Genomic DNA, 26855 nt, shown 5'->3' with positions numbered 1-26855 from the left:
CTTTACATAATATGGTAAAGATAATCCAGGGCACATGGCTCCATTTCCTCTGGTCTGTGCATGCTAAATTCAGCCCCCTTTTGAGTATGCATTATGATACAGTCTATAATTACATGATAAACCCTTTTCTCTCCAAGACCACTGCCTCATTCAATGCACAACATGAACCCTTCTCTGTGGATGAATCAGGGCTCTGTAGTGAAGGAGGATATTGTCTGTAGGACCCCTGCCTCATTTGTTGCAGAAGCTGGAAGATAAGTAGTGAATAAGTTAGGAGATGTCAGGGTCTCATGGTTAAAACACTTGAATGTCACCCTGGAGAACTGACTCTTCTCTACTGTGCCACAGAGATCCTATGACATGCTGGACAAGTCACTTACAATTAGTTTGGGTTGTGTTCTGAATTTTCGAGATGTCCAACCTGAAACCCTGGGTCCAGATTTGCAGAAGTGTTAATCACTTACCATGGCAGCTGAAATCCTTGGGAGCTGTGCTTAGCATTACATAGCACTTTGTACGTATAAAGTACACAGAAAAAAACCAGGTCCCAGGTATCTCAGGCACCCAGAATTAGTGGATACTCTGTGCCTCAGCTCCCCATTTGTAACATGAGGATAATAGTCTCTCACCTCACAGGGGAACCTATAGTGATGAGCACCATAGAAAAGCCTATGATGACATCATTTAAATCCTGCTCTGAAGATAGAATTAGTGGGTGCCACACTGAATGAGGAGAAAACAAAATATTGACTAGTCGCTCACTGAGTGAGTGTTGTCCAAGCTGTGCACTAAAGATGTGTTTCCAGCTCAAGGAGATCTGATTGAGAGAGCTTACTAAAATTAGAAATGTAGTCATGGTGGCATGAGTGGTGGGAGGGGCTAGCTGCCCCAAGTATGTACGAAGTACAGTAATTCCTCGCTTAAAGTTGCATTTTTCAGGAACATAACTACAACTTTTAAGTGAAATGATGTTAAACGAATCCAATTTCCCCATAAGAATTAATGTAAATTAGGGGGGGAGGGCCTAGGTTCCTGGGAAATTTTTTTCACCAGACATGTATATAATTTAATGCTGTACACAACAATGCTGATTGTGAAGCTTAGTTGAGGTGGTGAAGTCAGAGGGTGGGATATTTCCCAGGGAATGCCTTACTGCTAAAGGATGAACTAGGAATTGGCTGAGCCCTCAAGGGTTAAGCCATTGTTGTTAATGTAGCCTCACACTCTACAAGGCAGCATGAATGGAGGGAGGGGAGACAGCATGGCAGACAGAGACACACACCCTGTGTGAGAGAAAGCCCTTTTAGTAGGCTGACCCCACTCTAAGTACACTGCCTTTTTAAGTAGATCAGCAAGTTGAGACAGCAGCTGCTCCCAGGAAGCGCCCTCTGTCCTGAGTCCTGTCCTGTCATTCCTCTCCCATGGAGATGGGGTAAGTGGGGTGGAGAAGCAGGGGAGAGGGGGACACCCTGACATTAGCCACCCTTTCTCCCCCCCTGCACAGCAAGCAGGAGGCTCCAGGGAGCTGCTCCAAGGCAGAGGGCAGGAGCAGCACATGGCAGTGAGAGGAGAAACATCTGAACTGCTGGCAACTGATAGCCTGCTGGGCGGCTGCTGTGTAGAGAACTTAGGGGAGCGGGGAGCTGATAGGGGGGCTGCTGGTCCCACGCTGGTTCCAAGCTCCCACCAGCTAGCTCCAACGGGCTGCTCTCTCTGCAAGCAGTGGACAAAGCAGGTGGTTGCCAAACGATGTTATAAGGGAGCATTGCACAACTTAAACGAGCATATTCCCTAATTGATCAGCAACATAACAACGAAACAACCGTAACTGGGATGACTTTAAGTGAGGAGTTACTGTACAGAAATATCCTAAATATGGTAGGGACCTGGGGGAGGGAGGGAAAATAACATGAAATTGTGTAAAGACTGTGGATTCATGATGGTACAAGGGGCTGAATTAAGGTTGCATGGGCAACCTTAACTCAGGCATTTTTCTAACTTTTAAGTGCTTGACTTTACTACCTTTATGACATTGTTTTAATGGGATTTGTGTATAATTTCATAGGGTTTTATAAAGCAAACTGAAAAGACAAATTCCATAATTTGGCTGTCACATTCTTGGGTGAAATTTGGACCAATGAGAGGTTGTGTCACCACTTTTATTATAATTCTGAGTGCCCCAACATGCTTCTGCTACTTGTGGCTCCCTGCTGGGGACATACGCACAGCCAGCGTGCACTTCATGTTCTGTGTGCTGTACAGCTCTGATTCAAGGTGGTTGAATCCAGCTATCTTGCTAACAATGATCACAGACACACTTTTGTCTTTACTAGACTTGGTTAATGATACCAGGTGCCTCCAACATGTTCCCAGTCTTGAACTTCCCCAGACCGTGTGCTCTGCAATGTCCAGTCCTATTTCAACTTAAAGCAATAAAATCCATTTGATCCTTTAAGGAGACAAAAACCCCCAGCTTGCCACATTAACTGGAGCTGACATTTGCTTTAGTACAAACACAGCACTGTTGGTTTAGATTAACAGTAAAACAAGTTTAGTAACAAAAGAAGATAAGATATTAAGTGAGCTCAAGTATAAGAGAAAGTTGGAAATGGTTTCAAGCAAATGAAGTGAAAACATGCATTTAAAAGTCTAAAACAATCTAGCAAGGTTCAGTTCAAGGCTTTGTTCAAGATAACTTTTCTGACCACCTGTCTTTCAGCAATATGGTGGCTGACCTCTTTCCTCCTCTCCCCCCGCATCATGTGCTGGTGGTTCTTGGGTGAAAGAGAGAACTTGAAGTTTTCTGCCTCCTTTATATCTATCTATCTATCTATCTATCTATCTATCTATCTATCTATCTATCTATCTATCTATCTATCTATCTATCTGTAGAGTCCAGTGAACCTTTGAAATGGATTCTTCTGAAGCTTATTCCTCATAGTAAAGTTTATTCAATCAGTGGGACAGGCAACATAGAGTCGGGTGGTGAAGGAGGCTCCATGCTCCCTCCCTCACACCGGTGTTTGCTAAAATGCAAATTGTTTGGTTTCCTGCAATAATCTTCTCCTGCTGTCTTGATGGTTCTGATAACTGTTTGTGCAAACTGAGGTAAACACACATTCCTTTGTTTAGGATAGGCCCGTGTCATAAATATAAAGGGAAGGATAACAACCTTCCTGTATACAGTATTATAAAATCCCTCCTGGCCAGAGGCACAAAATCTTTTTACCTGTAAAGGGTTAAGAAGCTCAGGTAATCTGGCTGGCACCTGACCAAAAGGACCAATAAGGCGACAAGATGCTTTCAAATCTGGGGGGTGGGGGGAAAGTCTTTGTTTTGTCTGGTCTGTGTGCTTACCAGAGACAGATCAAGAAAGCAAGCAATCCAACTCCATTAGGATTAGTAAGTACTAGCAAGGGAATTTGTTAGCTTACTTCTATTTTGGTTTGTGATTTTCTCTGTGCTGAGAGGGACGTGTATTCCTAGTTTTCTTTTTGTAACTTTAAAGTTTTTCCCAGAGGGAAATCCTCTGTGTTTTGAATCTGACTGCCCCGTGAGATCATCTTCCATTCTAATTTTACAGAGGTGCTTCTTTTAACTTTTTTCTTTCAAAGTTCTGTTTTTTTTAAATGATTTGTTTTTTTAGTGGTCTTAAAAACTACAAGGTTGGTTTGTGCTCATCTTGTTTATTCTCAAGCCTCCCCAGGAAAGGGGGTGTAGGGCTTGGGGGAATATTAGGGGAAAGTAGGAACTCCAAGTGGTCTTTTCCCTGAGTTTTGTCTAATCACTTGGTGGTGGCAGCATTACCTAATCCAAGGTACAAGGGAGAATTTGTGCCTTGGGGAGTTTTTAACCTAAGCTGGTAGAAATAAGCTTAGGGAGTCTTTCATGCGGGTCTCCACGTCTGTACCCTAGAGTTCAGAGTGGGGAGGGAATCCTGACAGCCTGTTTAACAACTTTTGTCTAGGCAGGGCTGTTTGGTTTTCAACAAGTAACATCATAGAAGGGGAGTTGATAGCTTTACATTTCACCATGGTATTATTGACTAGCAAGTTATTCATTTTCAAATGATACCTCACAAGGTATATTTTGTACAAAGATATTAGAACAGTGTATAGGGTGCTTTGAGTCACAAGATTGTATTGGCCCCCACAAGATTCATCAGCAAGGTTGGAAAATTTCAGATCCATGACACAGCACTCTGCTGCTTGAACAAATGGAGTAACCATTAGGTTGTCATGCTTTGTCTGGACCAGTGATACCAGACCCACTTATAATAACTTGTCCAGTTCAAAACTAATTAAATAGATTTTGTTTTCCTCCAACTGTTGCTTTAAAAACTGGAAATATTATTCCTTGGCAACCTGGATCAACTGTCTAAAGGCACATCTGGACTTTCTATTTACTCCCTGGGAGTGACAACTCAATCCGTAAGCAAGTCTTCAATCCACTCACCAGATGAGTTTGGGAGTCTGCTTCCACTTCAAAGGATTCACCCAGATTGTCTGACTCCCTCCTCCTTCCCCTTCTCCATTTAGGGAAAATTTCAAAATGTACATCCCAGTGAGTTTCCTTAGCAACTGATCATGAATTATAATCATCTTATACTTGATCAGGTATAATATATACCTGTAAAATTTCACTGCACCTGTAACAGGTATGTGAAGTAAATTAAAATGAGCCATTCCTTAACATTTATTTTCTTGAACGTGAAAGATACTAATTTTTGTTCCAAATGTCTGCAATGCATACCATACAGCAGCGAACAAAGATAACATTTGGAGAGAAAAATGGCCTTACAAAGACAAGTAGATTGTTAAGACAAGACTATTTAAATAAACATAAAATGTCACCTTTGTCTATAAATTGCAATGTCTGACTAGTGCTGTAGTTTTGCCTTTCTTTCTGTACAGAAACAAGTACATTTAACACTGTATTTTAAAAGTGTTGGCATTTATTCATTCAGACGTGTTTACTAGAGTCATTAGAAGTCAGATTAGGTTTGATGCTCACTGCCCTTTAAAGCAGGCCCCAAAACAAAAGGTAAAACATGTATCTCAAATGTCAAGCATAACAAATCTCTCAGTTACTAGTCAGGATTTCAGGATGTGCATTTACAAAAAAATCCTGATAGAGATTAAAGAGCGAAAACTTCAGAAAATGTAACTATCTCTTAGGAGACATTCTTTTGTACCCAGCAAAAGTAATTCTTCAATGTAATAGAAAACAGAACAAAATGAATATGGCTAAGTGAAAATGTGAAAAAAGAATATTTTTTTTATGTATCCGCTGATAAACTGCCTAGGGTAAGTTTTATATTATTAATTGTGTTTAAATGGGATCATAATTTCTAGTAAAATAGTAAATACAAGTTTCTGTTGTCAGCTCCCAAACTTCTATGAATTTAAATAGGAATTTGGATATTTTTGAAGTTTTAGCTATTTCATCCAAATAAACATTTCATTTAAGCATTTTCATGTGTTCTGTATGATTTTTATATGTTTACATAGAGAAATCACATACATGGCATATAAATAAGAAAAGGATTCCCTAAAAGAGGGGCATGGTCTGGCATGGCCTATAAGGGACACTCATTCAAAGATCCCTGATCTAGTAGTTGTTGATGTGGCTTAGGCAGAAAAGATACGCTGTAGCTGAAGTGAATACTACCTGTAGTAGCTTCCTATATTTGTGAAGAAACTAGGAAGACAGATCAGGTAAAGAGTAGGTTGAACATGGACAATGTGTGGATAGCGCATGCTGCACAGGGATTGGTTCCTGCAAAGTAACCAATCCAATCCAAAAATGTGTAATGCATTGTATAGTAATTGCAACAAAATGTGCAATGAATACACAGGTAGAGGGTGTCTGTGTAACTTCGGAGCTGTAATTGTATCTTACATCCACCTATCCTGTGCGTCTAATCTACTCAGTGTAGTGCTGGTATATGCCAAATAAAGATCTCAGTGACAGTCTGGAGTCAAACTGAGTTCTAGAGAAGCTGAGTGGAAAATAGGTTTCAGAGGGAATCTCAAGACACTGGTGCTGTGACTAGACCTCTAATGTACAGACCCACTGTAAATATTAGCACTTAAAAACACTGGAACACACTATGCATGTGAACGGAGCATTCCATTTGTGGATCTCCCTAAGATCATACAAAAGGGGATGTTTAGCCAGCTATGAAACATTCTATCAGTCTTACCCTAAACCTTTTGGAGACATACAAGCTGTACCATAGTGTTAATTAAGCACATGCAATTCCAGGTCTCTATAGTCATAGGTATTCCATACCACGCTGCCCATCACTGTTTTGAGTCCAAGAATAGTGTTGGGGAAAGTATTCTGGTGGCAAGTGATCCTTTGCTCAAAACTTGAGCTAAATCTAAACCTCAGATCTGAAAAAGTTCAGAATATTTTTATTACTTTTCACTTTCACTGGCTTTTCTGCTTCTGAGTAAGATCAGAAATATAATCGCCAAAATCCCTCAGAAATGGACACTCTAGTGGTACACAATACATGTGGCCCAGCTGGAAGCAGCAAATATGGTACCAGCAATCATAGGAGAAATGCCATTGCTATCAGACTTTCAGCCCAGTTTCTCAGTGTAGCAGGCCGGTGTGGCTCCCCTCCTCCCCGGGGAGGGTTGAGCCCTGGACACCGGAGTGGGCGGGGCTACAGAGCAGTGAGCCCACCCCTCAGAGGGTCAGGTGGCGACCCGGAAGTACAAAAGCCGGCCGGCGGAGCTCAGTAGGAGCCCAGCCACCATCGGGAGCAGACCTGCCAGAGAGGGCTCGGGACTGGGAAGCCGCTGGAGCCCAGGGCAGTTGCCCTGACTGGCCGGAGCTTCCCCTCGCCCGCTACTGGGAGGACCCGCCAGAGCTTCCCTGCGCCAGCTATGAGGAGGAGCCGCTGGAGACTCCCCCTCTCCCTTGCTGTTACCCTGAGGCCCCCCCGGAGCAAACCTGGCCGGACTTCCCAGAGTAACTGCTGGATCTACCCCCCAGCCCGGGCTGCGAGGAGCCCATGCTGTTGGACTTCCTGGGAGCGGACGCCACGGACCAGGTAGGCCCAGAGGGGGAAATTGGAAGTGACCTGGGGGCAGCCAACCCCAGTCAGGCTGCAGATCAACCAGTGCCCATGTCAGTGTGTTGTGGTCAGGATCCCCACTGACCGTCAGCGGTGGTAGCCGCTGCTAGGGTCCCGGGCCGGGACGCAGTGGAATGGGTGGGCCTGCGTCCCCCCTGCCACCTCACTCATGCGTGGCAGCCTTCCCCCTCACCCCAATGCTCAGGCATAAGGGTCTGGGCCTGTATCCTGAACCGTTTGTCTGCTCAGCCCTGCCTGAGCCCTAACTGTTTGTTGCCCTGCCCTGATTCTGGGCCTGGGCCTGTATGCTGAAGTGTTTGTGTTGTTGCTCAGCCCCTGCACCAGAGGGCCTGAGCTCTGACTGTTGTTGCCTCGCCCTGATCCAGGGCCTGGGCCTCTATACTAACTGTTTGTTGCTCAGCCTTGCAGCAAAAGGCCTGAGCCCCTAAGTGACCGTATGCACTGTTGCTCAGCTTTGAAGAGTCGGGACAGGACGCGACTAAGAGCAGCAGGCTGGTGTGGCTCCCCTCCTCCCCGGGGAGGGTTGAGCCCCGGACACACACGTTTACACTCATCAAAATCTTATAGTCCAGATCTGTTTAAAAATCTGAACAACTGGGTGAAACTGAACCCCTTGAGGATCATTCTTCACTAGTGCCAAAGTAAGAATATACATACCCCCACATTCTGTGATGATTGCAAGTCAGTCTTAAAGCTTTCAGAGCCTAACTGTTACTTGCAAACTAACTTGATCTGCATCCTATTAACAAAAATTGAACTTCAGGGAGAGGCCTGAGCTAATCATTTAATAGATGACCTAAATATTTCAGTGCAATAATTGACAAAGGGAAAAAAAGACTCTGCTATGGAGAAGGTCAGGATCCTGAAAGTGTCAGACAATATTGTGATGAATTTGAAGGCAGTTTGGGTAACATTTTTTTCCTAATGACAGGCTCAGTCACTGTGTTGACAGAATGGTGCATCATTACTCCAGCAGTCTGAGAATAAGAATGCTAAATATTTTCAAACTCCTGAGAGTACAGCATCAGGAGGACTTTTTTGAATAGCAAAAGGTGACCAGATGCTGCCATTGCGATGAGCAGTGTCACTTTTCCCCTGTCATTTGACTGAGTTGTGGGGAGACTCACTTGGTGCCTTCTCCCTCAAGCATCAATGCATATGAGAGAAGTAGATTTTTTGCATTTGGCTGAATAAAGCTGAGTCCTTTCAGTACAGCATTTGTGTTTCCCATTTTATTTGTCTTCAGTTACGCATGAAAAGTCATCCACAAACAAGCCTTTTTTGTCCATGAAATACAAATATCAAAAGTTCGTAACTATAACATTACCTGTGAGAACATGTTTCATAAGTCTGCTAGTAAGTGCTGTACACACTTTCTCATCCTTTCTGCAATCAGTGCCTGAATCTCCATCAGTAATTTCATTGAGGTCACCACTCTTCACAAGGAAATATTGACTTCGATTCCTCATTAAGACTAGTAATACATTGAGAACTATTTAGCTGTGTGTAAAGTCCATATGAGCTTACCCCCAAATTTTACTAGCTCTCTATGGCCAGTAGAACTCCCACAATGGCACTCATTACCTCCTTGGACAACTGCCTGTTTTTCAGGGAACAAAACAACTGCTAACCCATATTTTTCACATTCTGTTCAACTGAAAAAGGACATGTAGTTACAGTAATTCCATGATGATCAACACAGTGACTCAGTCTCAGGCTCTGTAAGGATTGCTCTCTGCATCTCAGGCCCTGTAAGGATTGCTGTCTGTTAACTGTGCTTATCTTCTGATTTTTTTTTTCAGAAACACTTTTTTTTTAAACCCAAAGAGATGACTTTTTGTAAATACATGAACTAAAATCTCTGATCCTTGCCTGTGCAAATATCTTGGTGTCTCCCATTGTGATCTCTTGGCCTTAGCAGTCTTGCCACTTGGAGGGAGAAACTTTAAAAATTTTTTTTTTTAAAAGGGCATTCTCTTCCTTCTTCCCCTCCCTCCACTTTTTCCTCTCCATCTGATAGAGCCTTTCTTTCTGTTTAAGGCTGTGCCCACCTTAAATCTTGTTCCAATGCTCTTAGGTCCCTCTCTTTTCTCCTCTCTAGGCCCTGATCCAGGAAATTATTTAAGCATGTACAAGTGCTCATGTACAAGTGCTTAAATACTTGACAGAACTGGGGTGTACGTGCTTTTCTTCTCTCAATCTCATCTTCCAGGAGAGGAAATGTTAATTTTTTTCAGGATATCTCTTCAGGACCTGTAACCCAGGATCTCTGGATACCAGCAGGCAGACTGCACAGGTGTCCTCTGGGTTCATCAAAGAAATGCCCCTCATGAAAGCCTCTCTCTCACTGGTCACCATAATCCTTGAGAGATGTATTATGCAAAACGTGGGAGGAGTTATGTATACATGCTGAAAATTATGTTCTCAAGGCCTTCTAGTGAAAGGCAGGTCCCTCAGAGGTGTGCAGTGAGACAAACTTCTCGAGATAGGAGGCAGGAGACACTTATCTCCGTGGTGGACCATTGTGTGTTGTACAATAGAAATCTATTAGCATACTGAGTCAAATGCTAATGAAGACTTTGCGAAGACTTCAGAAGGAAATTAACAGGAAGAGGTAAACAGCAGGGAAAGGGGAGATCCTCTTTTCTGGTAAAATCCGAAGGTCTGATATAGGTGGGGGTGCAAAGAAATGCTCTGGCATCCTTCAGTCTATGAAGACAAGTTGCCAGCAGGCTTAAATTTATGAAAAGGGGATCTCAGCCATCCTAGTTGAAAATGCTGGGGAAAGGAGTTGGGTTAATCTATCCTGCAGGAGCCAGGGGAAGGTTTTGTGAATTAAGTTTAGGCTCTAGAAAATGTTTGTTTTATAGGTAACCATGTTTCCAATAATATTACTTACTATCATTTGAATCCTGTCTTTCATGATAAACTTATTCTTGTTCTCACTATAAATACAGCTAAGTGCTGTGTTTAAGTAGAGTGGTGATCCTCAGTTGAATATACTAAGCTGGTGTGTACTTTTCCATTGGGTTTAGAGGACCTTAGGCCTTGTCTACACTATTGCATAAGTCAACATAAGTTACGTCGCTCAGCAGTGTAAAAAAACCCAACCCACTCCCCTGAGCGACATAACTTACTATAACTTAACACAGTTTCTACACTGTGCTATGTCAGTGGGAGATGCTCTCCTGCTGACATAACTTCTGCTATGTTGACTTTTCGAGTCTTCACCAGTCCTGCTAAATTGATACCACTGCATCGAGGTGCCAATTGAGCACGGTAGTGAAGACAAGCCCCCAGAGTTCTGAGTGTTCAGTGAAACAGAGCACTCTGGAGGATGAAGCGGTTGGTGTGCGTCTATCATTAATATGTACAGAGAGACTGAGGCCTGCGGAGACCTGGACAGTAGTGCTTACCAGGGGCTGGTGGAGTCTGTGCCTGCTGTGGATCAGCTCCTAGCCTGGAAAGCATCACAGGACTCCTCTTACTGCTACCCTGTTCTCGGTACAACCTTCCTCCTGATAATATTTGAGAATCCTAAAATGATGGATTCCCTTCTGGAACTAACTGGAAAACCTCAACTAACTGACACTGAAAGAGGCAAATTCTGACTCAATCAGTGCTTTTGAGTTTTGTGAGGATGTCAACCACTGAATGACTGTGTACAGTTAAAAGGAAACCTTATATGGTAGAAAACTTAAAATTGTAGAAAAGTTTTGTCCCTGAATAAATTTAAGACCATGATGTTCAATGGAATTTGAAATATATTTTAATATGTTCTTCCATCTTTATCAATAACTTGGTCATTTATAGTATCAGCCTGTTCTAGGGCTGTGCACCTGATATTCATTTTGAGTCAATTTCTGGATCAGACTGTGAATAATACAAATACAATTGCCAAAAGCTTTTAATAGTGGTGTGCTTTTCTTCAAAGGAAAATTGTGTTGTGTTAATATTTTTCTCTAGATTCTTACATGGACTCAAAAAAACTAGGCTCAAGGCCAAAGACTTATCACAGAATTACACAGTCCCCTTTAACCGAGAAGCCTTTACAGATGCTTGTATGTAATATACATCAAAGCCAACTTCAAAGTCCATTTCTTTTCCCAGGCTTCAGTACTGGTATTTGAAAACTGAGGCTGGTATTTGTGGCTGGATTGGGCATTTGAGGGAAGGAGGAAGAATCAGAGGCTATTTTGTGCTAGTATGATTTGATTGCATATAGTGAAAATGTCTACTGTTCTATGTAGGTGCATTTAAAATTTATTTTATTAATATAAATGTCACAATTACTTTGGGAAATATGCATTTTTTTTTACATCAGATCTACAGACACCACTGGTGTCCATACTCTGTGCTTTGTTCAAAGTGTTGAATACGTATAACTAAATAGTATGGGAACTGATATACCAAAGCATAGCTATTTACACAGAAATTTCCTTCTGTTAACTCTGATGTTTATCCCAAAAATGTATTGACTTTATGATTAAAACATTTCATGTACGTTTCCACAGGTGGACAAAATTTTGTACAGTTGAGTGACACCACCTGATATATACTAAATCTCGCTTATGCAGAAGAGATTGAATTAATGTATTCCACAGAAATGAGTGACAGATGCAGAGAGAAAAAGCAGATCAATGTTTAATTATGTAAATATAGTCCTAAGCTTTAATAATACACTGGAATAAAACTGTCATAACTGCCAAATTTGGGAAATATGATGAGTGAGGTTTCATCCCAGGGCACTATTTTTGGAAGATTTTTCATTACTGGAAGGGATGGTCCCTCTTAAAGAAACAACAGAAATACATCAGGGATTTCAATATTTCTTGCTGCTGCCAGGCTCCATTCACAATGACAACCAAGACAAAAATGCTGTGCGGTCTCCGATGCATTTAACCTAGAGATTAGAAAGCTAAACTTTCAAAGTGAAAACTTGATAAGTGGGACACAGAGAGAACACTTCATATAAAGTTTGGATTAAAACCCCTCCTTGTTATTAACACATACTATACTTAGCTCTAAGAATGAGGAGTACTTGTGGCACCATAGAGACTAACAAATTTATTTGGGCATTAAGTTTTTGTGGGCTAAAACCCACTTCATCGGATGCATGCAATAGAAAATACAGTAGGAAGATATATACACAGAGAACATGAAAAAATGGGTGTTGCCATACCAAATATAACAAGACTAATCAATAAAGGTGGACTATTAGCAGCAGGAGGAAAAAAAACCGTTTGTAGTGATAATCAGGATGGCCCATTTCAAACAGTTGACAAGAAGGATGGGGAATTAGCATGGGGAAATAGTTTTTACTTTGTGAAATGACCCATCCCCTCCCAGTTTCTTGTTGGAGTCTGTTTTTGAAGCTTAGACACAATAGGTCCCTGTAGCATTTTCCCTCCAACTAGGGTGACCCGACAGCAAGTGTGAAAAATAGGGACGGGGTGGGGATAAGAGCCTATATAAGAAAAAGACCCAGAAATTGAGACTGTCCCTATAAAATTGGGACATCTGGTCACCTACCACTAGCTGCTATTGCAGTGACTTGCTACTGGGGACTATCAAGAGGTATAAACAGTCACATGTGTATAAACCCCAATTCAGGAAGGATTTCCGATTTAAGAGAGCACTTGAGCACATGCTTACAGCCTACGGAAGTCAGAGTGCAGTGAGACGGTGACTTCAGTGGGACTTACGCATGTGCTTCAGTGCTTTCTTGAATCAGGGCCATAGCAAAAAAATAAGGAAATGTGCCTTTGCAAAGAGGAGGGAAAATGGTCTTCTCCCAGCCAGGGCTGGCTCTAGACCCCAGCGCGCCAAGCGCGCGCTTGGGGCGGCAAGCGGCTCCGGTGGACCTCCCGCAGGCACGCCTGCGGAGGGTCCGCTGGTCCCGCGGCTCGGGTGGACCTCCCGCAGGCACGCCTGTGGATGCTCCACCGGAGCCGTGGGACCAGCGGACCCTCCGCAGGCACGTCTGCAGGAGGTCCACCGGAGCCGCGGGACTGGCGATCGCCAGAGCGCCCCCCCTCAGCGTGCCGCCCTGCTTGGGGTGGCGCAATTGCTAGAGCCGCCCCTGCTCCCAGCTGAACTTTTGCTAGGTTTGCCATGAACAATCTTCAGGTTTCTCCAGTAAAGAAGATTTTTGAAGTCTTGATGTAAATGAAAAAATGAGTTGTGATGAAGCAAGCTTTCTCCACAGTTGCAGAATTTGGCACACTTTCTCAATTTTAATTTCTCTCTTAAAATTTTCATTTTAAAACACTTTCGGTTTTAAGTCAAAAATCTCTAGCCCAGACCACTTTTTTGCTCATTTCTACCCCTAGGTTTTTCAAATATGCTTACTTTTTGTCAAAATGGCTTTCAGTCCCACTGTTGCACATGATCCTGGACTGATGCAGCTTCATGCATGGAACAGGCCTTTTGGCCCATGACACAAGTTTTAGTACTAAAAAAAACAGAATACAGAAAAACGTGTCAACAGAAAGTTTCAGTGAAAGGTAAAAAGAGGAAATAAAAGGGAACATGTCTCCCCTGTCTCTTTTATCCCTGCTTAATTTGTCCCAACAAAAACTCTTCCTCTTTTTGGCTTCAGAATACTACAGTAGCAGTTCCTAAACTGTGGGTGGTGACCCCAAATGGGGTACACCATCATCAGATGGGGTTGCAATGATTCCTACTGTGCAGAGGATGCCATTTTGCTCCATACCGCATGGCCTTGCAACTAGGATGCATGTGAGGTCTTTCTGTGGCAAAGATGCCATTTCGTTGAGCAATATGGCACCGTCCAGGCTGTCTGGGGTCCCGGAGTAAATCAATTAAAATGGGATCATGCCAGCAAAAAGTTTGCACTACAGTATTCACATCCATACCAACGATCTGGAGTTCTTCATTAAACTACCAGAAAATAAAAATTCTAGGTAGTTTTGGTACCATTTTAAACACATTATAAGCAGAATGACAATATGAACTAGAATTTATTCTGATATGCAGAAGCTATAGCTGCGTCCTGAACTGACAGGATAACAGGATTTGATCGTCTAACAATTCCTGCAAACGTTTCCCTTAATGTGTGCTTTCCTCCTACTTGGATAGCACTCTCCTATTCTACATTCTTAATCTCTTCCACCCCTCCTCTATAGTGCTTCCCTCTCTTCTGACACTTTTGTAGATACTTATTATTTATCACAAGTTAATATAGAATCTCTAACACCTGAGAGGGGTGAATGAAGAGAAGGGACCTAGAGAAAAAGTTAATCTCAGCAGCTTCTCTGGCCAGGCCTAAATTCTATAGCTGACCAACAATTAAATGCAGTTTTCCCTGGCTGCAGAATCTGTTTGCTATGGCCCCTGCCTATATTTGCTCAGTTTTTCTTTTTAACTTATACTGTAATTGAATTCTAGCCTGTGTAGTTTTTTCGTTTTATGTAACAGTACACCATGTAGACATTTGATATATCCTTCATTCTTTTGGTCAGAAATAGACTTCATATTCTTTCCAGCATCTCCCTTAAAATTTGAAGTGTGTAAAAATTAGTTCTACTTTGTAATTAGTTGTATGCAAAGGAGGAGGATGAATACTGTCTGCAATCTTATCACCTTGGGCTGTGAACTTTCCAGATCTCACAAACCATGTAGAGTTTGCCTTGCACTAGACCTCTTCAGAAGCTCAGGAACTGCAGGAAGTGGTGACTGAATATGTAGCTTTCTTCTCTCTGAATGAGTACTGAAGAAATAGCCTTGCATTGTCCAAGGGGAAATGCATAAACAGTAGTGCTGTCTCTCATGTGACAAAACTAAGCTCCTGACAACCCATAGTAATAAAAGAGCCCACAGTTCCTTTTCTAAGAGTAAAAGTGTTAAGATGGGTGTCCTGGCCAAATTCCAAACCAAGTAAATATACTGTCTCCTCAGTTTCCTATGTGGTTCCAGTTGAATAAAATGCTTTTTTTTTCTGAACTACTGTTTAGAAATATTGGTGCAGTTACCAATTATTAATCCAGTTTTACAAAAGTGCTTAAGGGCCAACCAATAATGAGGACCTGTTGTCTTAGACACTGTGCAAACAGAATAGCAGACTGTTCCTGCCCCAAAGAGCTTACAATCTAAGAAGACAAGACAGACCCAGGGTGGAGGGGAATGGTAGAACATACAAGCAGCATGAACAATGTGAAGGCAGCAAATGTTTGTGTGTGTGATGAGTTTAGGAGTGGATAAGCAAAATGGAAAGAAAAGTGAAGGAGAAGGAGGGGTGAGCGGACAGGGATGGAGTGAATTTGAAGTGAAGAGCCTGAAGGAGTGGGAGGAGGAAAGCTACAGGGTTGTGGCAAACAGCCAATCAGCACAGGGCAGAGAAAGTTTAGTCAGAACTGTAGACAGTTCTCAATGTCTGAATTCCAAAGGTCATTGTTTTGGCTGTTTCTTCTGTCCCTACCGGCAGGAGTCTCTGGCTACTTACTCTCTGTGGTTTTCTTCCAATAACTGCTGATTACTATCCCAAAAAAGGCTTCTTTTTAGTAGGAGGGAAAATGACTGACTCCATATATGAAAAAAGCATGAAAGTGTTTTGGTTCCTTTTGGATAAAAAGTGCTATATAAATAAAAATACTTATTACTGTTCATTGCTAACTCAGATTTTTGGTGCTATCATAAACCTCAGAGTTGCACAGGTGTTCAATAGCATGCTAACGTAGTAATTATTTAGATAAATGATCTAAATGTATATACTTATCACAATCCTATATTATTTATTACTTTATCTGAAAACTTTTCTATGTATTGAATGAAGTTGAGAGATTAAAAATATAAGAATATTTTTGATTGCAAGTGTATAGATGCTCAACTAACATGATTTCACTGGTGTGTTGACACTTGGCAAGGGAGATGAAAGTTCATCATGTGGATGCACAAATGGAAAAAGTATCCCATTGTATAGGAGGAGTGTCAGACTTGAAATAATGCTGGTATTTGTTAACTTGCCTTTACAAATATACCTCTCTGTGTGTGCACAAGTCTCATTAGTAGGTTCTTGCAGTAGAAAAGGAAAATAATTGAATACATTCCAGTCTGCAACAAGAAGCTCCTGGCTCTAATAGACTTTGCTTTGCTGTTTCCTCTTACAGCTTTGTGACAAGATGATAAAAGGTACCATGGGGTGTTCTTGTTAAATACACACTATACTACCCAAGCTAGATAAATAACTTAAAAATGGACTGGCTAGAGACAAGCAGTGAAAGGGAAGAAAGAGTGTAACATTAATCTGCTGATGGGAATTAATCTGTAATCATGGAATTGGTAACAGAACATGTATGGAAGCTAAAATCAAGAGCTTTGGGCTCTCCCTCAGTCATGGGATGCTCTTTGTGCTGGTCTCATACTGCTAAGGCTACCACCATAGTGCTCTGCTCCTCACTCTCCCATGTGGATATTGGAGAAGGCCAACTGCCGCATATGTACTGTGTAATTGGTGCAGTTTGAGTTGATGGGAAGGGACACCATTCAGGGTTCAAATCTAAGGCATCTAAAGTTTGAAGGTTGCTGTAGTGGTGTGGCTGCTTATTGAGTGCCCCCTGCTGGCTCAGGGTGTGGTTTTAAAGGCAGCCTCATAGAATCATAGAATTCAAGATCAGAAGGGACCATTATGATCATCTAGTCTGACCTCCTGCAAGATGCAGGCCACATAAGCCGATCCACCCACTCCTTAGCAAGTGAACCCTGCCCCATGCTTCGAGGAGGGAAAAAAAACCTCCAGGCCCATAATCTTCCCCCTGGAAAAAAAATCCCTTCCCACCCCATAATATGGCGCTGAACAGCATGGCCGGCAGACAACTCTCTCCAAAACCCTCTGAAAAGTTTACATATCATACCACACACAATTGACCTATTGACTAAGCCCATTATCCTATCCTATCCATCCATCCATAACTTTATTATATTTTATCTAGCTTAAGAGGTCTTCCTTCTCTTTCTGTCTTCTGTTTCCCTCTGTTCCAGTATTGCACTCCCAACCTCCTCCTCTTAGAACCTTCATTTCATTTCTGTCTGATTGACTGACCTTTGATATCGTATTATATCCACACGTCTCTGTCACTCTGAGCTGAATAATTCTTTCTCCTTTCTTCTTATTTTATTATCCCTCTGATATATTTAAAGATAATCTCTCATCCTCCTCTCTCTCTTTTTGGTTAAGGAAAACAAACCCTCCTCCTCCAAGTCTCCTTTCATTCTCCTTCTCCTTCTCCTTCTTCTCTCTTCTCCCCTTCTCTCTTCCTTGTTGAATTAGTCCTTCTTCTCCTTCTTAAAATGGGAGACCAAAAAAACACAAAACTCTCCAAATGAGGTCTCACCAGCCTTCTATATACTATATCCTTTACCCTCCTACTAGACTATTAGAACCTAAGCCTCCCCAGCAATGACACCATTTTATTTTTTTTTAATCACATTGCCTACTCATTAGTCATCTGCGATCATGGTCCTCTCCTAGGTCCTCTCCTCCCTCCCTCTCCCTTCCCTGGTGCGTCCCCAGCCTATAACTAAAAAAAAAGTTTACATCCCTAAATGCATAACCATATATCCTTCTTCACTGTTCTTCCTCCTGTTACTAATACTCCAGTTTCCAAGGTCATCCTCCCTGGAGAATATCCTATCCTCTTCCCCCGAATTGATAACCCCCTTGGTGTGTCATCCACTTAATCTCCTCACTCCTACTCCTCCTACAGCAATAAATACAGCAATAAATATAAATGATAAAAAAATTACCCAAAGAAACTCCACCAACCAACTGCCTCCAACCTGTCCTTTCCCTTCCCCTCCCTCTTCACAGTCTCCCTTCCACCAGCCTCCTAACCAGCCTCTTATCCACCTCTGGATTTTCTCTTCTCTCCATTTTTTTTCCATAATTTCCTTCTTCTCTTCATATCTTACCATCACTGACTGATACTGAAATCAAGATCCCACCCGATTTTCCTTGTCTAAAAAATCAAAACTCTTCTCAAGAAGGAGATCAAGTTGGTTTGGCACATCTACCTTTTATCTCTTCCATAAATCATCGCTGTCATCTGCCATCGCCTGCATGCTCCCCCATTTTCTCAACCATTCTTTTTTTTTGATTTTTTTTTAACTTTTCTATAATTCCAGGACTACTTTTCTGTTCTACTATCCCTTTTTTCCCCTTTTTCCTTGAAGAATATAGGAACTACATTAGCTACAGTCCAGTCAATTAATCAATCAATTAATTTATTAATTTTATTTAGATTATAATTATGGCTTCTTCCCTCCTCTCTTCCTTATCTTTATTTTATGAAGATTATTATCCGGATCCGTTCCCTCCATTTGTGCTGTTCCGTACTGCTCCTACCTCACTAATGTTGTCTACCCCCATATCTTCTCCTTCATCGGTCCTCTCCATCTATTCCTCTTAGCCTCATTAGCCACCATTCATTAGCCCTTTCAGAAGTCAGATATTCCAGATTTTCCAAGATTCCATTCCACTTAAGCCTGACCTTATTAGCTCTCTTTCACAGGCTCCTTAACACTCCAGTCAGTCTGTGTTGTGGTTCACAGTGCCCCTTTCTGGGCTGGTTTAATTTCAAATAAAGTTCATGCAGACTTCAGAGTCATTAATCACAAAATAAGCCAAAGAATCCTCAACATAGCCCAAAATCATAATTCAGCCCTTCATACTTAGCTCTGGTCCTTTAGCCGTATCCACAGCTGGCTCTTAGTCTGCTCTACCTGAAGTTGTTAGTTTGCAGCCCTTTCTAGGAAAAAGCTGAGCCCTCTATCTCTATTTCCTTTTTCTCTCTCACAGTTGCAGTTGCAGCTCCCTGCTGCCTTTTATATTAAAGCACGTGATCTTCCTCAGATGAGACCCATCTTGTAATCAGGGCTGGTTTGGCTTAGCTCCAGGCTCTCCTGCCTATGGGAAAGCAGTTGTATTATTTGTTACAGTTGTATTATGTGGGTGGGGTAGGAATGAGTACATATATGGGGGATGGGAAAGAGTAAGAGAGAGAATGTGTGTGTGTTGGGTGGAACAATGGGGAGAAGAGGAAAAAGAGACAGGACAAGGGCCTTAGGGAATGTGTCAAGGGAAGAGAGCTTGATTCCTTTTCAGTGCTTTGTGCTGAGTCTAGTGAGCAGCCCCAGACCAGCACTGATGAGTGTGAGATGGGAGAGGCAGATATGTGAGAGAAAATGTTGGGGAACATAGACAAGGGAGAGGAGAAGGAAAATGAAGGGAGAAAGCACTCAGGCAAGGGAGAGTGAAGGAGTGAACAGACAGAAGAGAGAGAGAGAGAAAAAGAAGAGAGAAAATCCAACCTTCCAGAAAGTTCTGAGCCTCTTTATCCTGCACACACAGGAGGAGATGCTGCCTCAGAACAGTCAGCTCAGGTGTCTGCAGGAGGCAGGTGTGACAGGGAAGGCAGAGCTCACCAGATCTCAGGTAGGAAAACAAGGAAAGAGAAGGAAGAGAGATGAGCAACAAAGTTTGTTTATCTCCAGACTGTGGTCACGTGGCTTCTAGTTCCTCAAGTGCTTGGGTAAAAGATGTAGGAGCCAGTGTGCAGAAATCTGGCGCCTTGTGGACATACAGGTTTAGGGGCCCATACATTCCACGACAAAATCACCAATGTCTGATGGAAAGCTGACTGGAATTAGTCACTGTAAATTGTATTATGACAATATCTGTGAAAGAAATTAGTGAACATTCCCAGTGCTGCAGCCATGGCATTTGGGTGCTTGTGCTGACAATTGCCTGCTACTGGGAGAGGCAGTACTGACTCTTCAGACCCTCTGACAATGGGCCTGCAAATATTATTTCATATAAGGAGAGACTGAGGCTCCTTGCAACTGAGGGGCTCTCAACCCTGCTGGCAATCTGAGCTTGAGAAGCCCAGTTAAGAAAGCTCTGCAAGGGCTTTGCTGCTTGAGCTAAGGTGCCTCCATTTCTTTCTCCTTGAAGTTGCCAATAGGTATTCCTGCTTTCTCATCACCACTGGACAGGGGCGACTCTAGCTTTTTTGCCGCCCCAAGCACGGCAGTCAGGCATCCTATGGCGGCTTGCTGCGGGAGATCCCTCGTCCCGCGGCTTCGGTGTACTAGGTCTCCATAAACCCTGCTAAGAGAGTCCTCTATGTTTGCTTGAAAGAGCCAGCAAAAAATTGATAAAATATTTAATATAGCAGAGGCAAGAGTCTTTATGTGAAGAGTCAGCAAACAGCAGATTCCTTCAGTGCAAAGTGTGTAGGTTGACCTGATTAATACCTGTGTTATCAGCCAGCTACCTTTCCCCCCTTTGTTTCTCTTCACCCTTCTGCAATTGTACTCTCTTTGGGATTATGCATAGAACAGAAATTCAGGGAAGATTATGTAGGAGTAAATATATTTTTCTGTACTTTTGTAGAACAAGGGCATTTTCCCAGTGTTAAAAGGCATGCAAGTGTGCAGCATAATTCCAGTCTCCTGATTCATGGATCAGTGAGGAAAAAATTAAGGTAGTCTGAACACCACCTTTTATATATGTTACATTCAAAATAACTGTGTTAGGAGAATGTTCAGACTGCAAAGTCCAGAGCTCAAAAGTTAGGAAATAGCTGAATTAAGGCTGATTGGGAAACTGATTTTTGAAGCATCAGAAAATTAACAAAAGTAGGATGTTCATTTGGAAAGCAATATCTAAAATTATCAATGTGTCAAATTCTGCCATTGTAAAATTATCCACCTGACATAGGTTTTATAAAATGGAGTCACAAGACCTATGCTGTCAAGTATCAGAGGGGTAGCTGTGTTAATGTGGCTCTGAAAAAGCAGCAAAGAGTCCTGTGGCACCTTATAGACTAACAGACGTATTGGAGCATGAGCTTTCGTGGGTGAATAACCACTTCTTTGGATGCATGTTTGACCTATGCTGTCATTGTTACAGGTATTTTTAAGTAAGTGAAGAGTTGTGTATAAACTCTCTTGAGGGCAGCCCATTTCTGGATTGTGGTGCAACAACTCTTATATTTTCTTAATTTACTGTGTAGTATGGAATCTGTCACAGATCCAGTCATGTGCCCCCTGGTCGTCTCCAACTAGACTGCTGTGAAGGAAATCCAAACTTCTGGATCCCTGGGTGTTTTAAGCCTCTGGAGTCTGAACAGAGTCCAGCCCCTGCCATAGTCTTCTAAGAGGGGAGTGTCCTAGGTGTATTCTCAAGGTTCAGATCCTTTGTCTAGAACTGTCTCATAAAACTGGAACCTGTTGTCAAGTTGCCTCGCCCCTGTGCTCATGGCTGATGTTTCAGATTCCCCTGTCTCTTAAATTTACCCTCTCCCAGAACTCCATCCCAAGGTGTGAGCCTTCTGGTTTACTGTTTAATTCTCTTAGAAGGTGGAAGAAGCTACTTGAGGAAAGGCTGTTCTAGATTTGATTTGACAAATAGGGAGAACTGGTTGAGAATTTGAACTTGGAAGACAGCATTTCTCCACTGATGCCTGGTCCATTAAGGACTTGATGTCAGTGGCACAACTTAGAGTTGCCCAGTAGCAGCTCGAAGCTGTGTCTGGGCTAGGGTTAGCTCAAGAATCAGAGAGTTGGAACTGGCTCCCTGATGCCCTCATCTCTTCTGGGCTGAATGGAACTCCAGGTGCAGGAGAGAATCTTGCCTGTTATTTACACTTCTCTGTTAGCATTATTGTTGTTATTTGTATTCCTGGCTGCTCTTATTTTTTGGGTTATTTTCTGACTTAAGTATGATATTGTTACTCCAAGAGTAAAACTGATTATGTATGTGAATTATTAATCTAGATTGACCTAGCTATGGCATTAAATGGTGTGAAAAAATCACACTCCTGAGCACCATAGTTAAGCCAAACTAACTCCCAGTGTAGACCCGGCTAGGTCAACAGAATTCTGTCACTCCTGGAGGTAGGTTACCTACATTGACAGAAAACCTCCCTCTGTCAATGTAGGAAACATCCACACTATGGTGCTACAGTGCCATAGCTGCAGCAGCACTTGTAGCATAGACTTGCCCTCAGTGTTAACACATGATTTCTTTGTTCTCCTGGGGAAATTCCATTTCTCTAAATGCCAGCCCTACATACAGACTTGGTCAGACTGTTTTCCCTAGGCTTCAGCAATCTTTGTCCTGAGATGCTCCCACTTGAATGGGAGCCATAAAGGTTTAACGACTGTCCATTATCCCTGGTATGGGGAATATGTGATACAGCCTTGACAATATGTGGCAGACTTCATATATAGTGAGGCACTGAATGACACAGCAGTTTCATAAGAACAGCCGACATTCATAAATTGTACATAGATTCCCCAAACTGTAACAATCCTATTTTCAGTTTAATATAGGTGCTTGTAACTTGCCATTGTACTACTTGTCAAGGATATACTGTATATTATTAACAGATAGTCTAGACAATTGTTTCTTTTTTGAAATGATAAATTTGGAGGTTTTGAACCCTTTTTTATCCTTTGTTTATAGAAATATCTTATTGTAATGGGTAATATTCAGTAGGAGGCAGCCTAATAAATGTTCTTGAGGAAAAACTATTAATTAAGTCATAATGTTTCAGGTGCAGAGCATTTCCTAGGGATTAATATCTAGCTAAGAGGAGTTGATATTTCAAACCCCAGCTAGTCATCAATCTCCAGAAATGCTCAATGCCCAGTTTATTATTGTTTTTAAAAACTGAAGATGAAAAAAAATACAGGCATATAGATTTTTTTTCTTTATGAGCAATGCAGCTTCAGTCAGTATAGAATCTATAGGGTAACTTCTAGATTGCTAATGCACCCCATGCCTCCTCCAGTCAGATTGATAGATTCATCTCTCAATATTCCTTTCAGATTCTAGTTAACAATTGGTAACCAGACTCTTGTTTTCCATTTTTCTTTTGAGACAGGATTGATTGTAAAGTAGTTAACTCAGTTCTGGAAGGAATTGCAATGTCTGCATTACCTCAAGACAAGCTCTGACAACATTTGATAATTAAACGTGGTAGGCTATATGCAACCTATTTTTCCCCTGCCAAAAGAGTGGGACACAGGGATGTCAAAGGAGTTGCTGTGCATAGATTTAGAATGTGTGGGAGTACTCCTGCATTTAGAACTTTCTTGCTTTTGTTAAAACTCAAGGGAGAGGATCTTCAGACTGCTTTGGTTTCTATTCTTAGCATAAAGTTTTATTGTTATCATTATTGATTAGTCAGGGGAAATTGAAGCTTTCATAAATTCTAAAGATTCCAAATAAAAATCATAGAAAACTGGAGTGTGAAATCATCAATGCTATTGTTTAATATCAGTAGGCTCAATCCAGAGAGGCCCACATCTCAGGGGAGTGCTGGGCTATAGTGTCAATATCTCTCTTGTTCTCCCTGGCCCAAAGACTATTTAATGATTTACAGGAAGTGGAACATCTTCAGCAAGAAAGAATGAGAGAGACCCACCCCAGAATACCCCAAAGGCTTGTGGTTAGGCCACTCACCAGGATGTGGGAGACCTGGAGTCAAGCCCCTGCTCCAAACTGGGCAGAGTAGGGATTCAAATCTGGGACTCTGCTAGGGTGACCAGATGTCCTGATTTTATAGGGACAGTCCCGATATTTGGGACTTTATCTTATATAGGCTCCTATTACTCCCCACCCCCTGTCCCGATTTTTCACACTTGCTGTCTGTCACTCTAGGACTCTTGCATCTCAGATGAGTAATCTAACCACTGGGGTATTGGGTATAATGGGACATACACATGCATTAGTTAGCCAGCCCCATAAATTCCCAACCAGCTCACCACAGCTGTTTTTGTGTGAGACCCAATCCTGTAGTGATGCTCTGAGCACACCTACAGCATTGGACCCTTCAGGCAAGATGGGCAGGGAACATCTAGTTTGAGAATTCTGCTGAGGCTTAGGCATGCACTCTGGGGCCAAGCAGCACAGTGGTGGCAGGATATAGGAAGTTTTGTGCATGTCAAGCAGCAGAAATTAAGGTGCTACAGGGTTAGGTGGCAGCTGTGTGTAGTGTGAGGGTTTTGAGGATCTCAGTGGCACCTAAATGTTGGACTTAGTCACTTAAAGTGTCGGCTAGGTGCCTAAGTCCATTTGTGAATATAGTCTACAGGCAATAGCTGAGTTTGGACAATAACACACACAAACCATTTGGCTTGCTCCTAGAACTCCAGCTCTAGAACTGCTATAAAGCATAGTAGTTGTGACCTCCTAGCAATGATTGTTCTGGATCCAGCGAAGGGGTTAACATCCTTATTAGATAACTTTCTGAAACTTTAATGCCCGCTTAAGGGTGTGTGTGTGTGTGTGTGTGTGTGTGTGTGTGAGAGAGAGAGAGAGAGAGAGAGAGAGATGGGGATGGGGATGGGAGAGGAAGAAGAAGCACCCCTGTATTTGATGATCATCTCCATCAGCTGTCGTTGAAAAGGCAACATGAAAACCTACTTTAAGGCATGTGGCCTAAGACCATTTGCTTGTCTTTTTTTTTTTTTTGGTTCATTTATCTTGTTCCAGGTTGATTCAACCTATGCTAACTGGATCAGCCTTATAAAAATGAACCTTATCAGTTAACTCAGAAAGAATTTTTGAAGAGGAATATGCAGAGAACCTAAAGTAAAAGCTGTGTTAGGAGAAGTGCTAATGTTAGAAACAATGGAACCATATCAGAGAAAGTAAGACTCTGTAACAGTGAGACCAAAGTAACATGGGGATTTTACAAGATTGCTTTGGCCTGAAGACTTATGAGGTCAGAATGGAAAACTGACATAGAAGTGAATTACTGTTATTAGGTGTTAGTTTTGACCCACATAGCACTATCTGAGACTGCCTTTCTCCTATATATGAAGCAATACAACAGTTGCTATTGTGGGATGAGCTTAAGCTAACATTTTCTTCCTAATATAAATGGGAGGGGACTGGAGTCAGGGCAACCTCAGAGAGGGGTCCAGGATTCTAGGACTCATTTCCTGCCCTTGTTCAACAGAGATTGGATTTGATTTTCTTTAATATACGCTGTGACATGCTCCTGATTCCAAAAGATTTTCTTGAAGGTGGCTGGGCAAGGTGATGGTGGGACTTAAGAGGACTGAATATGGGTAAGAGAAGGCGATTGTGCTGAAGGCAGAAAAATACTTTGAATGTAAGCCATGTTTTATAACTGTAACATCAGAGCATGTGAATTGAAGGACTTCATTCTGGTGCTAGGAAGGCTTTTTGTCTTTGAAGATAATTGTATGTTGTACTTTTAAAATTGTAACGTACTTAGAGTTTGTGGTAACTGTTTATTCTTTAAAAGATGTTAGTTAACAAATCTTAGAGAGATGCATGAGCCTTTTAAAGTAGGGTGCACCAAAGGAAGACTAGAAATGGCTGTTGTAGAAATGCAGTTGTAGATATGTGAGTGCCTTATTCATACAGGATGGTTCCAGATCTCAAAATGATTACAGGTATTTCAAAGGTGATAAGGGTTTGTATGAAGATGGTGAAATGAGTGGTGTATTAATTCTGCCAGGAATCACGATTAAGTCTCAAGGGAGGGTTGTTGTTGTTTTTATTTATTTATTATTTAATGCATGTAGTTGGGCCTAGGGACCCTCCTCAGGGATTGGCGCCTCACTGTACTAGGCACTGTACCTGCATGATCACACGCATGCCTTCTTTACTGCAGAATTCCTATCTTCAGTGCTGTCTGCTACATGTAGCTTCTTATTAGGGCTGTCAAGCGGTTAAAATTAATTGTGATTAATCGTACTATTAAACAATCATAGAATACCATTTATTTAAATATTTTGGATGTTTTCCACATTTTCAAATATATTGATTTCAATTACAAAACAGAATACAGAGTGTACAGTGAGCACTTTATTTATTTTTGATTACAAATATTTGCACTGTAAAAAACAAAAGAAATATTTTTCAATTCACCTAATACAAGTACTGTAGTGCAGTCTCTTTAATGTGAAAGTTTAACTTAGAAATGTAGAATTATGTATAAAAACAACTGCATTAAAAATAAAACAATGTAAACTTTTAGAGCCTACAAGTCCACTCAGTCCTACTTCTTGTTCAGCCAATCGCTTAGACAAACAAGTTTGTTTACATTTGCAGGAGATAATGCTGCCCACTTCTTGTTCACAATGTCACCTGAAAGTGAGAACAGGTGTTCGCATAACACTGTGGTAGCTGGCATCGCAAGATATTTACATGCCAGATGCGCTAAAGATTTATAAGTCCCTTCATGCTTCAACCACCATTCTAGAGGACATGCGTCCATGCTGGTGACGGGTTCTGCTCAATAACGATCCAAACTGACTGACGCATGTTCATTTTCATCATCTGAGTCAAATTCTACCAAGAGAAGTTTGATTTTTCTCTCTGGTGGTTTGGGTTCTGTAGTTTCTGCATCAGAGTGTTGCTCTTTTAAGACTTCTGAAAGCATGCTCCACATCTCATCCCTCTCAGATTTTTGGAAGGAACTTCAGCTTCTTAACCTTGTGTTGAGTGCTGTAGCTATCTTTAGAAATCTCATATTGGTACCTTCTTTGTGTTTTGTCAAATCTGCAGTGAAAGTGTTCTTAAAATGAACAACATGTGCTGGGTCATCATCCTAGACTGCTATAACATGAAATATATGGCAGAATAAATAAGAAGTGGCAGCATTATCTCCTGTAAATGTAAACAAACTTGTTTGTTATAACAATTGGCTGAATGAGAAGTAGGACTGAGTGGACTTGTAGG

The 26855-nt window shown here is 41.8% G+C and overlaps 1 long non-coding RNA gene across 1 annotated transcript; it reads right to left on the bottom strand.

Annotated features, from left to right (window-relative positions):
• Nucleotides 1–11779: 11779 nt before the first annotated feature.
• On the bottom strand, nt 11780–18963 carry LOC120368872. The gene is made up of 3 exons (XR_005582821.1): nt 18800–18963; nt 13463–13565; nt 11780–12014 (listed from the first exon to the last, which is right to left on the bottom strand). It is a non-coding gene; the product is annotated as an uncharacterized LOC120368872 (long non-coding RNA).
• Nucleotides 18964–26855: the final 7892 nt, after the last annotated feature.

This window comes from Mauremys reevesii, linkage group 7 (assembly GCF_016161935.1).
Source record: "Mauremys reevesii isolate NIE-2019 linkage group 7, ASM1616193v1, whole genome shotgun sequence".
In the NCBI taxonomy this organism is placed as follows: Eukaryota; Metazoa; Chordata; order Testudines; family Geoemydidae; genus Mauremys; species Mauremys reevesii.
This window is presented reverse-complemented; position numbering and strand designations above follow the sequence as displayed.